Here is a 16,108-nt window from a genome sequence, read left to right on the forward strand (position 1 = left end):
TCCCCACACTTTGCAAAACTGAATATCAAATAGAATCTCCCTCATTCCCCTCCTAATTTCTCTCTCCTCTAACTACCTGCCACCTCAACCCTTGGATCTTTTTTCTCATATACATTTTTCCCCACCGTGCCTTGGTACCATCGTGGTCTTGAGGTTGAGGGAGCCCACTCATTCTTTGGGCCTTATCAATACTCTCCTCTTGAAGAATTGTCTTGTCCTTAAGACTAAATTCAAGAAATTGACTTATAATTGAAACTTCATCTTCCCATGTAGCCTCCTCTGTCATTTTTTTGCATCCAATGGATGAGCCATTGATTAATTTGTTCTCCCTTCTTCATAACACTGTAGGAAGCTAGAATCGATAACGATTCAATTATTTCAGCATCATCATCCTCTAACCCAGTAGGTAATTCTTCCTTTGTCTTATAGTCCCCCACCGCTTTCTTGAGGAGGGACACATGAAAAACAGGATGTATCCTTGATGATGGAGGCAACTTTAAATGATAAGCAACCTCACTTATCCTTTCCATAATTTGAAAAGGACCATAATACCTAGCACTTAGCTTCGGGCATATCCTGGCCACCACCGAATTCTGTCTATGTGGCTTGAGCTTCAAAAATACCATTTCTCCTACCAAGAAGCTTATATTTGTTCTATGTTTATCAGCTTGAGCCTTGATTCGACCTTGAGCTCTCAACAAATGATTCTTTAGTTTCTTTAAAGCCTTATTCTGATCCAATAACTCCCTCTGCACTGCTTCCACTATGACTTCCCCTGGTACACTCCGCACAATTAGGGGAGGCCCACGTCTGTACATCGCTTCAAATGGGGTAGTACCTGTTGACTCATGATATGGCGTGTTGAACCAATATTCTGCCCATAGAAGCCATAAAGCCCACCCTTTCGGTTGGTCAGTTATGAAACAACGTAAAATATGTTTCCAAACAGCGATTAACGACCTCGGTCTACCCATATGATTGGGGATGGTATGCGGTACTTATTTGCAATGTTGTTCCTTGCATCCTGAAATATTCTTTCCAAAATCCGCTCATAAATACTGAATCCCTGTTACTAACAATAGAATTTAGGAGGCCGTGGAGTCTTACCACCTCTCTTAAAAAAATTTCTGCTATTCCCCTAGTTGTATACGGATGTTTCAAGGGCATAAAATGGTTGTACTTTGTTAATCTATCCACAACGACTATAATGGCTTCGAACCCTCTTAACAATGGTAAGCCGGTGATAAATCAAGGCTGATGTCCTCAAATAATTTAGGAATCCATGAGGACTTTTCATCAATGACTAATATGTCCTTAAATAGTAACACTCCTTGCTTGTATGTAAATCCAAGATAGGCTTTTGTTCCCCTTTGCAATTTTGGTATTATTTTTTTCCATTTATCACTGTCATGCACCTTTATTAATGCTTGATAACCCAACCAAACAGGAATATAAATCATACTATTCAATTCCAATCCTTCTTTGCTTCTCGAGAGAGCATTTGCACCTTTGTTCTCTTGTCCTGGTTTATAAATAATCTCAAAATTGTACCCCAATAATTTGGCCACCCAATTTTATTGATCCCCATTAGTTATCCTTTGTTGTAACAATTGTTTCAAGCTCTTTTGATAAGAAAATACCTTAAATGCCCTCCCTAGCAAGTAAGGCCTCTAGTGTTGGATAGCTAGAACCAATGCCATCAACTCCTTCTCACAGGCAGACTTAGATAAGTTTCTTGACCCCAAGACTTTGCTATAGTAAGCCACTGGTTGACGATTTTGCATTAGGATGGCTCCAATTCCAGTCTCGAATGCATCACATTCTAATTCAAATTCTTTCTCTAAATTGGGTAGCCTTAATACTAGTGCAGTTGTAATTTTTTTCTTCAACTCTTCGAAAGCTCTCTAGGCACTTTCATTCCACATGAACCCATCTTTCTTTGTTAATTCTGTGAAGGGCTTTGCAGTTTTCCCATAATCTTTAATAAACTTTCCATAGTACCATGTGAGGCCTAAAAACCCACGCACTCCTTTCATGTTTTTCGGTACAGGCCAATCAATAACACTGCTAATTTTGGAAGGATCGACTGATACCCCTTCAATCAAAATCACATGCCCGAGATATTCCACACTTTCCAGCCCAAACTTGTATTTCTATTTATTAGCAAATAATTGATGTTGTCTCAATATTCCCAAAACAGTAGCCAGTGTTGCATATGTTTCTCCCATCCCTTGCTATATACAAGTATGTCATCAAAAAATACCAATACTCCGTTTCACAGAAAGGATCTAAACACTTCATTTATTAGGGATTGAAATGTAGAAGGAGCATTCATAAGCCCAAAGGGCATTACGAGATATTTATAATGACCTTCATGGGTTCTAAATGCGGTTTTAGGAATATCCTCAACTTTCATACGCACTTGGTGATATCCCGATTTCAACTCCAGTTTGGAGAAATACTTTGCTCTGTTTAACTCATCCAATAATTCTTCAATAAATGGTATGGGAAACTTATCAGGGATTGTAGCTTTATTCAAAGCTTTGTAATCCACACACATTCTCCACTAGTTGTTCTTCTTCTTCACTAGTATCACTGGACTTGTGTAACATCCCATCAGGATATTACGAATTTTAAATAAAAAGTAGAAATATAAAATTATATTATATCGCATTTATGAATAATCCTCATTTCCCAAAACACGAAAAATTTAAAACTTTATTAATTTACTAAAACATCCATAATTACAAAACTGCAAGTTTAGTCAAAATAGGCCATGAGCCTTTACAACTTATTTCAAATAGAAGAAAGAAAACATAAACATAAAGATCCCATGATATCCCCGCTCCGTGGCTAAGCCTCACCATCACCACCTGCATCAACAACATCTGCTCACGTGTACCGTGTACACGATCATCGCACAAACACAAGCAGATAGGGTGAGCTTAACAATTAAAACATACAAAACTTGTATACACATATACAGCAGATATATATAAACAACACAATCATCCCAGAGAGTTTCCATTCTTTTAATTCTCATCACCTGGCCACCACCAGATCATTCGTGTTCTACCTCTTTTAGAGATTACCCCAAGGTAATTTGCTGCCAAACCTATCGGCCACAACCGACAGAGCACGTACGGGAAACCATTGCTACGGATCATACACCGCAATGCCAGGTGGAGTTCCCAAATACAAGATACGTTGTATTGTCCCAAGACTACCAAACTCGTTAGCTATTTACTGAGGAGGGCAATCTATTTGGACCCACCCGTACTGACCATAACCAGCACACTCACACCGGCAACACTCGCCAACCCGAGCTCAACTCGAGGGTTCCTCATGTTCATCCACCATCCCGAGCTCAACTCGAGGAATGCTACGTGCTTAACCCCTATCCCGAGCTCAACTCAAGGGATACGTTCCGAGCTCAACTCAAGGAACCCAGCAATCTTACCTTTGAAGCAACACCAAAAGCCTTGTAGATCACACCTAAAAATTTCAACAACTAGGACTTACAGCAGCCAAATCGCCTAGCGGGGGACACGTACCGCTAGGCGCTAGTAACTTCCAAACCGCCTGGCAGGGGACACGTACCACTAGGCGCCAAGCGCCTAAGAACTCTCAAACACAGTAGCAACCGCCAGGCAGACAGCCCGCACCGTCAGGCGCCAACGCTCCAAGAACCCATTGTTTATGTCTTTATCGCCTGGCGGGTTGACCCTCGCCGCCAGGCGCCACGAACTCCCAGTCCTTTCTGCACTGACTCTATCGCCTGGCGGGTTGCACATTACCGCCAGGCGCCATGACAGTAATTACACAATGGCTATTCTGAATATGTTCAAGCATCATTTAGATTGTCCAACTATATTGCCACTATTCCAGGGTATCACTAACTGTAATTTTTCTACCTACAATGTCTTCCTTCATCATAGTATCACAAACGTGAATTCACTCTCTAATTATAACCACACAGACAACACCAAGCATTCACACTCATTATGTCTTGACAGAATTTCCAATTACCCCAACCATGACAGCATTGTAACCAAGTTTCCCTATGTTATCATTCTAGTACTCTAGACTCCTTACCCTTCCAATTGGTCCAATTAATTTACCTGACCATTCAAACTACTACTTGGACTCAAGCATAACCTATCCAATCAAAGTAACCATTTATACTTCAGCCATGCCATCTTTAAAGTTACCAGGTTTCTAATCCATTATGGACTCCTCAATTTATTTCATTCATCAATCTCTCTTTCACTAATATAGCCAACCCTTAACAATGCTACTTTTACCTATGTTACTCTATCATATAATAGGAACCTAAATGATACCCAAAATTCCAAATCCTCAAACTTCCCGCAGTCAAGCACACCTTACTGGTTCTGCAATGGCTCCTGGCGGCAAACCCCGTGCCACTAGGCAGTTCACGAAATTTTGGGTATGAATCCCAACTTCTCAGTGCCTACAAACTCAAATCCACTCACACCACCCTGGTTTCAAACACTTTCACAATCCTTATCATACGATTCTCATTTCAAGCACCTTCGTTCTCCCTTTCCAGTATCACTATCTACCAATTTATCGTTAGGACAAGAAACCCCAAATTTTCAATCCTACAAAAATATCTTTGCATTGTTCCTTCCAATCATGCCATCAATTAAGTAAATTCGTATACTATTTACCATCACAACATCATTTAACAAGTTCCCTTATCTTTCCCTCCGATCAGATTTTCCCAGAACCTAGAAAACACGAAAATTAAGCCAACATGGTTCGCGTCGCCTGGCGGGTATTCATCACCGCCGGGCAACTCAACCAGAACCCAGAAAACTGGGTTTTCCAACACGCGTCACCTGGCGGTTGGGAGTGTACCGCCAGGCGGTTCCTCTTGAGGAACCCATAAATAGGCAAACAGATATGTGCTGCCTGGCGGCTATGAACAGCCCGCCAAGCGGTTTCTGGAAAATTTCCAGAAACTCAGATTTTTTAAGGGAACAGTTATGGCCATACAAATACATATTATCAATCATACTATTATTCATAGAAACTAGATAAAACGTGGTTCAGCTCCCCTAACCTGGAATTCCTTCGCTTAAAATGAAATGCTTGAGTTCTTTCCTTGAGTTCCAACAATTCCTCAAGCTCTCTCACTGTCCAGCCTTTAATCCCACTCCCTACTCACTGTTTCTCTCTGAATTCGTGCAGCCCTCAATACCTCAAATGTTCAAACTCCAAAACCCTCCTCTCTCTCACAATAGCCTTTTATTATTGCAAACTCTTCACATTCAGCCCAAACTAAGATTTAGCAAAAATAAAGTTTAATTTGAGTTCTCCAAGGTTTGAACCCATCACCATGCAATGCCAACTCAATACCAAACCATTCAATCACATCATATTTCATGCTAACTAATATAATCCAAATATCATATTATTCCACAGCATGATTAACATATATTTAAAACAATAACAAAAAATAGGCATACATAGGACTCGAACCCAAGTCCTCTCACACAATAAAGTACTCTTAACCATTTGAGCTAGTACTTTTCCATATCATACTAATAAAAAATTAATGTCATAAATGATCTTCCCACCCGCATTTATTAATTATTTATTTATTTAATTAATTAAATTTTACGGGTCTTACAACTTGAATATGCACTTTGACTGTCTCGGATGTGTCCATTGTCCATCAACTCACGGACCTGTCTTTCAATCTCCTTTTTGTGATGATAAGGATAATGATAAGGCCTTACATTAATCGACTCATGACCTTGTTTCAGTGTAATTCCATGTTCATGATCACGAATTGGGGGTAGTCCCTTCGGCTCTTTGAAGACATCCTCAAAATCTTCTATAATGCCTTCAATTGGTTGTCTATAAGTGCCTTGTTTGTTGAACCTTTATTTTCTCCCAACATACCACAGAGAGATGCCACTAACAGTTCTCTTCAAGACACACCTTTTAACATTTGGTCCCTTGAGATGTTTCTATCTTCATGGTTTGTTTTTTCTAGTCAACAACCATTTCGCCCAAAGAAGCCAACCAGGACATGCCTAGAATCATATCAATGTCCTCTAAATCGAACAAATAGGCATCTACAGTAAAATCCCAATCTTCTATTTCAACTTTAATTTTACGACACACTCCCAACATTTTTGACTTGTGCCCATCCCCCATCAATATTCACATATTCTAGGTAGTCTCCCATTGCCAACCCATTGCGTCGACCAATCTTCTAGAAATAAAATTATGTGATGCTCCACTATTGACCAGAATAAACAGTGGTAATTCATGTACCCTCCCCTTCAAACTAGGAGTTTGAGATGATTTTGTTTTCTCAACTCCTAGGTTGCGTAAACTCAAAGCACTGCACTCCCCATCAATGTTGCCATCTTCAACTTTACCTGACACATTTTCTCCATCGTCACATTCCATTTGAATTTCATCACCCACAAGGATGATCCACAGTTGCTTCACGGGACATTGGTGCGTGGGGCTATAAGGTCCACCACATTTAAAAAATAGTCCTCTCTTTCACCTATCCTACAAGTCCTGATAGGCTAGGTGTTTCGTTCCTCTATCCCTAGGCCCACTTCTATTATTTTCCCCCAATTCTTTTGTTGTGTTTGGACCAGGCCCATTAATACCTCCACCCGTGCCTTGGGTTTTGGGAATGATGCGTCCTGGAATATTTGAACCCACTTTGTAACTCGAATTGCCTCCCGTACGCATTTCGTCTTTTCCATGCCATCCTTTGTTCTTGTTCGAAAACTCCATATCAATGGCTCTTGCTACATTCATCATTCTTCCTTTCGTAAGTGGGTTTACCACATGCAAACTTCTTATTCAAGCCCTAATTTCCTCGTGCAAACCGTGAATAAAGTAAGCAAAGTATTGTTCGTGATGTAATTTGGGCACCTCAGACATTAAACATTCAAATCTTTGAATGTAATCTTCCATACTCCATGTTTGTCGCATGATGTCAACTGCTCAAATACACTTCCTTCACCCAAACCTCCATATCTTTCGATCAATTCTTTCTTCAAATCCTCCCAAGTTAAATCATCGTAATCATTTAACAATGCATTGAAGAAATGGATCGTAGCCCCCTCCATGCACAACTGGGGCAAATTCACCCTCACTACCGAACTAGTTTCTTGGACCCTGAAATAAATTTCAGCTCTCGTGATCCAACCGGCATGATCTTCTCCATTGAACACAGGTAGTTCAATCCTTCTAAAGATTTCAAGTTGTTTCCACCACTAAATGACTCCTTCTTCTTAGGCCCAACAGAGTTCTCTCCCTCCACCTGAGGCATTTTCTCCCAACTTCGAGTCATCAATTCCACTAGTTTTGACTGGTTTATTGCAACCTCCTTGTGCATCATCTCTATCGCTGATTGGTTTTGTACTGGTTTATCGCAACATACACATTAATGTATTCATTATACTGTAAACGAAAACATGAAATAGAAGGATAACCCAGAAGAGTTACGCTCCTCTCTAGAGCAACACCAATGGTTCCTCTACTCTCTCAGCCAAAAAACACCCTTGTCTCCACACTTTGCAAAAGTGAATATCAAATAGAATCTCCCCCATTCCCCTCCTGATTTCTCTCTCCTCTAACTACCTGCAACCTCAACCCTTGGATCCTTCTTTCTCACATACACTTTTTCCCACCGTGCCTCGGTACCATCATGGGCTTGAGGTTGAGGTTTGGGCCTTATCACTTCCTCTTTGATTTTATATTTGTTCTTCTCCTTTTCCCTTATGTCTCTTTTTCCTCTAATCTTTTATACCTACTTCTTCTAGGTGTGATCGGAGAGATGTGATTCTTGATTTGGGAACTACTTTTCTATTCTGCTATGCTGGAGAATTATTGTTGCAACTTTAATTACTTACATTTTAGCATACACAAACATTCACAAATTAAGTGTTTGTTGAAAGTATTTGAGTTAATTTGAGAAATAATACAAATAGTTTTGCACTGAGTTAATTTGGAAAATAATACGAACAGTTTTGCACTGTTTTAGGTGTCTTCGTTTTGCTTGCTTGATATATTCTCTGCTCACAGTGATTGTGTCGACCGCTTTCAACACTTGACACTGCATTTGAGTAATTCAATTGATGGTGGGCCACGTTGTTTTTGTCTGCGTGCGTGGTGGTTGCTGGCTAGATGCAATTGGGTTGATAAGAGTGTTGCTTGGGGTTGCAAGTTACGTTGGTCTGGCTACCCATGCTTATAAGCTGAAGCACACAACGTGTTTGTGTTATTGACTCAATGAAGATTATGGAAACAAAATATAGTTTAGGCTCATTTGCTGGCACTAAAAATTTTTTGGCCTTGTAGTTTGGTTAAAAATAGCTGGCTTCAATTGGGAGGTTATTATAGTTTCCGTTGTTTGTGCTGAAATTGCCTCGGCCTGGTAAGTTGGTGTTGTCAATTAACGCAGCCCAAGCGTTTGAGAATTTGATGAATTGAATTGTTTTCCCTCAAGGTTTGATGCGATGATGAAAGGTAAGCGACATCAGCGTGGTGCATTCATGAAGTTGAAGGTGTTATTTGAATTGAGTCAGTGGTGGGTCCATCTTTGATCTGTTTCGGTGATTGGTTCCTTCATCCAAAGTTGGTCCATTCAAAAGGCAAAGCAGCATCAATTACATCCGTTGAAGTGGTTCGATGTTTGTTTCAATTTTGGTCTCAATCCTCCTTATTTACGGGATATGCATATTGCATTTGTTCATTTCTAATTTAATTATAAGTTGGCACATCAGATGATTTGGCTTGGTTCCCTTTTGCGACTGCAAACTTGCATGAGGCCACATGGTGCACGTGTTGGTGATTCATTCTTGTTCTATTAGGTGGTAGTCCATTAGTGTAGTAATATGTTTTAAAGCACCTGAATTTCTCATGTTTGAAGAGGCGCCAAGAGCAACAGTTGTTTGGTCCAAGCGATGCCAACAACAACACCAACTTTGAAGAGTGCAAGTGTTATTATTGATTCATTAAATAGTTTGGACAACAGCAAGAATTCTGATTTTTTTTTCTCATGTGTTGCAACAACTATACTAGTTTTTATGGCAGCCAACTAAATAGTTCAATGAGCAGTAAACTTTCGTCCAACAGCATCTGCAGTGCATTTTTGGCAGCAACTACACTAGTTTTCGTGGCAGTAGAGTAGGTACCACTTAATGCTTAAGGTGTTGTTACTTGGAGCGATGGAACGTATAGCTCCCAAGAGGTGCAGCAATATCCTATATGTTGAGACACTAATACTGCAGTAGCAGGACGTTACTTGAAGTGAGATTGTGACGATTGGATATGCTAAATTGTTTGCTGGAGTTATTTCCAAAACTAGCAACCATTTTCTCGATTGTTGGTGGGACGCAATTTATTGCTGGCTTGGCAAACTACTACAGCAGTTTTGTTCTATTGGTGGGTGGCTATTGGTGTAATTAGAAGCTGCAGATTTTCATCCAAGTAGAGCAACCAAACTCATTCCGGTGGACTCAACTTTACAACCTTTTTGGTGTCGCTGCCACATTCATGATTAATTTTAATTTGATGCGGCTAGTGTTGATGCGATGGAGTGATTTTGTTTCAGTAGTTGATCAATTGGAAAACTCACGGTATACCATATATAGAAGAAAATTCCAATCTTAAGTTGTTTGAAGAGTTTCCCAGGCGGTGCAAAGTTCTAGACTAAAATTTCTGATGCCAGAGGGGCACGCACTCCATGCTAGTCCAGGCGGTGGCAAAAGCTGGACTAGTGCTTGGAAGCAACACATCTCCGTTTTAATTGGTGCAGTAGATTTCGTTAAAGGTTGTGGCAATTTTTGTCATTGAGGTTAGCTCCTTGCTCCACTCGGTGCAGAATTTGAAGCGTGGCAGCAGTTTCATGCATCCTTTGTTCATTAGTGTTGAGGTTGAAGCGGTGCAATTGACAATTTTTTGGTGCATATTTTGATTGAACAACAGTCCATTTAGTGCAGTGAAATTGGTTTAGAACTCATTCGTGCCAGCAAGGGCTATAATTGGGTGGTTTGTCTCTAGAACATGGCAATTCGAAACCAATTGGTTCAAGTCTGCTGCACAACTGATTTTAAGGTGGCAACCAATTTAGGTGGCTGTAAATTGATTCCATTTGTTTTGAATTCGGTGCCAATATCTAGTGCAAACCGTGGCAACCATTATGTGGAAATTGTGGTGTAGGAAAACAGCAGCCAACACCTTGAGAGCAATTTTCCCTAGTTTGGAGCCAAAGGATGTTGCTGAAATTGTGATACGCTGGACTTGAATTATTTTCTGTTGGGCCCAAAATCGCATGTGCTTCCAACTAATTAGAATCAACCACACTTTCCTAATTTCTTTGATGCGTTTTGGATCCGTTGCAGGCATTTCGTTATTCACTTGTTGGCTAATTGCATTGTGCTTTTGCTACTGTCTTGAGGTGATATTTGATGTTGTTTGGGGTACAAATTGTGTTGCTTTAGTCACTTCTCTAGGTCAATTTGGGATGCACTTTTTGCATTTTGCTTTGCCTAATTCTTACAATTCAGAATCATTAATTGTTCATCCTTGCTTTACTTGAGTCTTTTGTCTATCATATTCCTTTGAGTTTGCTTCCCTTAAGTTCTTGATTGTAACACAATGTACCTTGAGCTAAATGTTTGGAAGTATTGTTTGTGGAAGTTTGAATGGATCATCACAATTTAGCTTGAGCATTTGTTTCACATTTCCAGTAGTAATTCTAGATATACGGTTTAGATTACTCTTATCTTTTAAAGTGTTTTTCTCATTGTCCTAGTCGTAGTTTTGTCACATATTCACTCTCTTTGGTTTGACCATTTCTTGATTTTGGTGTTTTCTAGTTTGTCTTCAAATTTCCTTGGTTTTGCTTAGAGTTTTCGTTTCCTTGGCCTCCTCAATTGAGCTTAGATCTGTTACATCTTTCATTTTGATGTTGAATTCTTGATGGGTTGATTGGAGGTTCTTTGAAGAACTAAATAGGAACATGAGAGTGAGTGAATACACTTTGAGAGTAAAAAACGAGTGGAATTGAGTGTAAACACATAAGGAGTGGTGAGATCCATTTGACATTTTTTATCTTCATTACTTGTGCTAACCACTTAATGTGTTTTGTGTTAGTTCTTATTTCCTCTCTCTGACTACAAGAATTAGTAATTTTGAGCACTCCACAATGTTCAATACACGTTCGACCTTGGTGGAGGATATCAACTTCATTGTGTCCAAAATTATTAGGCTGAATAACAAACTTGGGAATCTTAGAAGGGAGCATAAACATGATAGAAGATCATTGCCAAGAGACAAAACAAGTGCCATTAGGTGCACCAAGTGTTAAGGTTATGGACACGAAAATTATCAATGTCTTAATTGGAACACAAAGTACATGACTCTTTAAGAACTCCAGGATTGCATTGTATACTTGAAAGAGGTGAAAAAGAGTGTTAGGCAAATGCTCGAAGTCAAACAAGAGCAACAAGCACCAAGGGAGAGAGAAAATGTGGAAAAAGCACTAAAGGAAATGTGGGAAAAAGAAAGACAAGAGAGAGAAAATGCGGAAAGAGCACTAACGAAAATGTGGGAAAAAGCAAGACAAAAGAGAGAAAATGTGGAAAGAGCACTAACGAAAATGTGGGAAAAAATAAGAGAAAGAGAACAAAAGACGAGAGAGCTCAGAGAAAGAAAAGAGATAGAGATAAAAGAGAGAAAAGAGAAAGAGCTTAGAGACTGAAAATAGCAAGAGCTAAAAAAGAAGGAAGAATGAAAGCAAAGGGAAAAAGAAAAGGTAGAGATGAGAGTAAGAGAGGATGCACAACTGTAAGAGAAAGAAAGAAAAGAGAACGAGTGACGAGAGAAGGAAGGAGAAGAACAAAGGGTGAAACAAGTGAATGAGTCTCTCCTCACACCCCTGGCATGCATGGTTGAGATGAAATCCTTAAAGGGGATTACAATACTTTGAATCGTTGTTCCTATGCACATCATAATTTTGCATTTTCATTGGGAAAACTTACTAACCCATCTCTTTTTGTCTTGTTGCCTAGGAAAGACTTGTACATTAAGGAGCAATGGCATAAGCAATGGGGTGAAGAAGAGAGGATAGAGAAAGAAGAAACAAGAGTGGAAAAATATGAAACTATTGTTGAAAATATGCTTGTTTGTTTGTCATGTAGTGAACATATTCCAAGACGTTTTCTCTCTTTTGTGGTTCATTTGAGTGTTCTTTGTTATTTTCTTGTGAATACAACAATTGTGTTGAAACTCTTTGATGTGTCTTGCAGGTTCGTCTTTGACCCTAAAGGAAAATCTCCAAGCACATTGATAATAAGAGATTTGCCTCTCCCAAGATTCCAATCTCATTTTAGATAGCATTTTATTTTTATCTTTAAACTATTCTTGTTTTACGTGCTTTTAGCACTTATGTTTGTGTGTTTGGTTGTATGTAATAAAGTGTTAAAAGTCGAGGTTGAATTTTCTCCAACCTAAAGGCAATGATGGAGGCGTGGTTCGGGACCATCATGGGGATTTCAAAGTAATTGATTGAATCATGCCTATGACCTTTAAAGTGATCTTGGATTGGCTTCAGATCATAGAATATGGACTCTTTCTTGTAATTTTTATAATGTTTTTGTTTGGACTTTATCGGACCTTTAGTTGTGTTGAGCCTTTTGGTGTTTTGGCCCATAGTATATAAGCCCTTGTAAAACACTTTGTATTCATATTTGAGTTTTACGAAACAATGAGTTTTCTCTCAAGTCTTGAGGTTCTCCTTAGAACCATCAGTCCTTATCTTTGAATCTCCGATTCAAAGTGGCAAATCTTCCTCACTTATCTTGGAACCTTCTTCAAGTGGCATGATTCATACCCAATTTGTTGGAGACCCAAATTTGACCCAAATCCGAGATTATCCTTACGTCATGCATTAAGAGGTTTAATGATTTGGATGGTCAAATCCATGACATTCATGATCTGCTGACTTCATTCCATACCAGAAACAACCCTCAGGATGACTGAGTGTGTTGGCCTTTAGGATCATGCATTGCATTCATGTGGTTGTGTTGTTTTGTTATGTGTTCTGCAGTTTTTCAATCAGTTGATTTTAAATTTTAGTCTGTTGAATGTATCAATTTTTATGTTTTGTCTCTGGTTCAGTTCTTGTTTGTTGTATCGTGTGCTATGATCAATGAAAAATTATCCTTTGTTTATGATCTTAATTGCATTACCTCTTTTTGATGAATCCAAAGGGGGAGAAATATTAGAAGCATTAAAATTGCATCACTAAAAGTGGAATTTAAATGATTTGAATTAAGAAACTGTTAAACCAAATCTGGATGATACCAATACTAATGATAGGGTGAGCATTTGCATTTGTGTTTGTTTGTTATCTTGTAGTTACTACTTTTGGAAACATTTTAAAGATTTTCACAAGTTTAAGCCAAGTTGGAAGATAATGCTTAGATGACACTTCATCAATTCAATGAAGTCCAAGCAAATGAAGGTTGATCCAATAAAGGTAATAGGGTAATGGAGTTTGGCTTCATCAAATCAAGGGGAGTGAATGTTGGCACAAATAGCCTGGATGATTTGGTGCTTAAAGATTTGATGAAGGTACATGAAGCCATTGCCTTGAAACATGTTGGAACCATACTTAAATTGATGAAGATGTGAAGATTTTGTGTTTCACGTGTTGATCAAGTCATGTGTGCGTGCTCTATATCTGAATTATTCATGGAGGAAACAAGCTTGAAGATTGGAGTTCCTTTTGTAGACCATTTAGCATTGTATATATGTATAGGGTCTTTTTGGTATCTTTTAATTTGTTGAAATATTTTTCAACAAGTTAAATGGTGTCTTTTAATCTATTGAATGTGTTTTTAACATATTAAAAGGTTTGTTGCAATAGTTTTAACTGGTACATATTCAATCAGTTGGTTTATTTTGAAATCGACTGATTTCACTTAACCTAAGTGAAATCAACTGATTGATTTGAGAATCAGCTGGTTGAATTTCATAGCAATTTGACTATAAAGTCTGTATTTTTTGAAACAGAGTCAAGAAGACCATTTTTTAGCACGAAAATTGTTTGGAATCTGTGGAACTCTCTCTCTCTCTTTCATGATCATATAGATTGGCAACTGTTGAAGATTGATCTTGGATTATTCTTGGTTATTTTTCTTGGTGTTTGAAGCTTGGAGAAAGAGGTTTTGGTAGGCAAGGTTGTGCTACCACTGAGGTTTGGTCTTTCTCAAGCTTTTAGGTTGTGCCTGGTGGTTTTTCAGGTCTGCAAGAGGTTTCTTGCTGTGCTGGTGTGATTCTTATGTGATTCAAGAGTCATTATGTGGTGTTTTGCATATTTTGAAAGTGTAGTGTTGTAAACTTTGTAAATCTTTTGAAATAGTGCAAAGGTCAGGCTCGGGTTGCCTTGACCAACTAGATGTAACTCAGGTTTGAGTGAACCAGGATAAGAATCTTGTGCATTGTCTTGTCTCTATCTCTCATCACTTGTATTGCACTTTAAAGTTCAAAGTATTTTTATTTGAACCATATTTTTGTAATTCTTTTGTGATCTAGCATAATCTATAACATTGCTCATGTTTTTGCATAACTAATCTAAACCTATCTTGTTCAATCTTTGTTGTTGCACTTGGGTTAAATCGTACATTTCCATTTCTTTTGTTTTTCCAGTTTTTTAGCCTACTGTTTTTGTGATTTAATCTGTTGATTTTATCAATATTATATCTGATAGAGGACTATCCCAAGATTTCATAAAAGAAGAACTTGAAGATGAACCTTTACAATTTAAAGGACCTATGAAGATCATGGCTTGGAGCGCATTTAAATGATAATTTTTAGGAAAATTAGTTTATGTTTTTAGACTTTGGGTTTTCTTTTAGAAATTAGTTAAGTTATATATTTTTGGGCTTTGAGCTTTCTTTTATAAATTAGTTTATGTTTTATGTTTTTAGGCTTAGGCCTTCTTATAGGGTTCTCAGGTTTTCTTAAACTTACGTGCCTATATATAGAGGTACCAAAAACTAATGTAGACACTTTTTAGTCATATATAGAATTTGATTTCATTAAAGAAAGGGTTCTCTTTGTTCTTGGCTTAGGCCTCTGGTTCTTATCAAAGATTAATATTTTTGTGGCGAATCTTCACTTGACTTACCAATCTACTAGATTGCGGCATCCTCCATCTCTGTCTTATTCTACGTTCTTCTTTGATTTATTCATGTCGTGCCTCTTGAAGATTCAAATTCAGAAATGATCGTACTCTTTCCTAGATAGGATAGGATCGTATCAGTATCTGTTTAATGAAATTAATCAGTTATCTCTGTTTTTTAATCGGCTGAAAGTTTCCAGTCCAAGAGTTTTTGCATCTTTACTTTGTGGTCAATTTGATTCAATTGAAAGCTGTTTTAGGATTTAAAAGTCAACATATTTTTAACTAGCTATTTCAACCCTTCCTTCTTGGCCTTTCAACCATTTCATTACTTACATTATGTATTAATGGGTTTCCTTAGTACATAATACTCAGTAAGAGGCTCTCTAAGTTGCAAAGGCTGGGTACTATGTATTAATAGATTTCCTAAATGCATAGTAGTCAATAAGCGGCCCTTTGAGTTACAAAGGTTGGGTACTATGTATTAATGGGTTTCCTTAGTACATAGTAGCCAGTAAGCGGCCCTCTGAGTTGCAAAGGCTGGGTACTATGTATTAATTGGTTTTCTTAATACAAAGTAGCTATTAAGCAGCTCTTTGAGTTGTAGAGGCTGGGTACTATGTATTAATTGGTTTTCTTAATACAAAGTAGCTAGTAAGCAGCTCTCTAATTTGTAGAGGATGGGTACTATGCATTAATGGATTTCCTTAATACATGGTAGTCAATAAGCGGCCCTCTGAGTTACAAAGGCTGTGTACTATGTATTAATAGGTTTCCTTAGTACATAATAGTCAATAAGCGGCCCTTTGAGTTGTAGAGGCTGGGTACTGTGTATTAATTGGTTTTCTTAATACAAAGTAGCCAATAAGTGGCCATATGGGTGTATGGGGTTGGGTGCTGTGTACTAAGGGA

At 38.3% G+C, this 16,108-nt stretch overlaps 2 long non-coding RNA genes across 2 annotated transcripts; both read left to right on the plus strand.

Moving 5' to 3' along the window:
* The first annotated feature begins 6,711 nt into the window (after positions 1–6,711).
* On the plus strand, positions 6,712–10,736 carry LOC114187311. The gene is made up of 2 exons (XR_003605226.1): positions 6,712–7,728; positions 7,827–10,736. It is a non-coding gene; the product is annotated as an uncharacterized LOC114187311 (long non-coding RNA).
* Positions 10,737–11,842: 1,106 nt separating this feature from the next.
* Positions 11,843–12,631, plus strand: LOC114187312. Its single transcript, XR_003605227.1, has 2 exons — positions 11,843–12,205; positions 12,318–12,631. It is a non-coding gene; the product is annotated as an uncharacterized LOC114187312 (long non-coding RNA).
* The last annotated feature ends 3,477 nt before the right edge of the window (positions 12,632–16,108 follow it).

Source organism: Vigna unguiculata, chromosome 6 (genome assembly GCF_004118075.2).
Source record: "Vigna unguiculata cultivar IT97K-499-35 chromosome 6, ASM411807v1, whole genome shotgun sequence".
Lineage (NCBI taxonomy): Eukaryota > Viridiplantae > Streptophyta > Magnoliopsida > Fabales > Fabaceae > Vigna > Vigna unguiculata.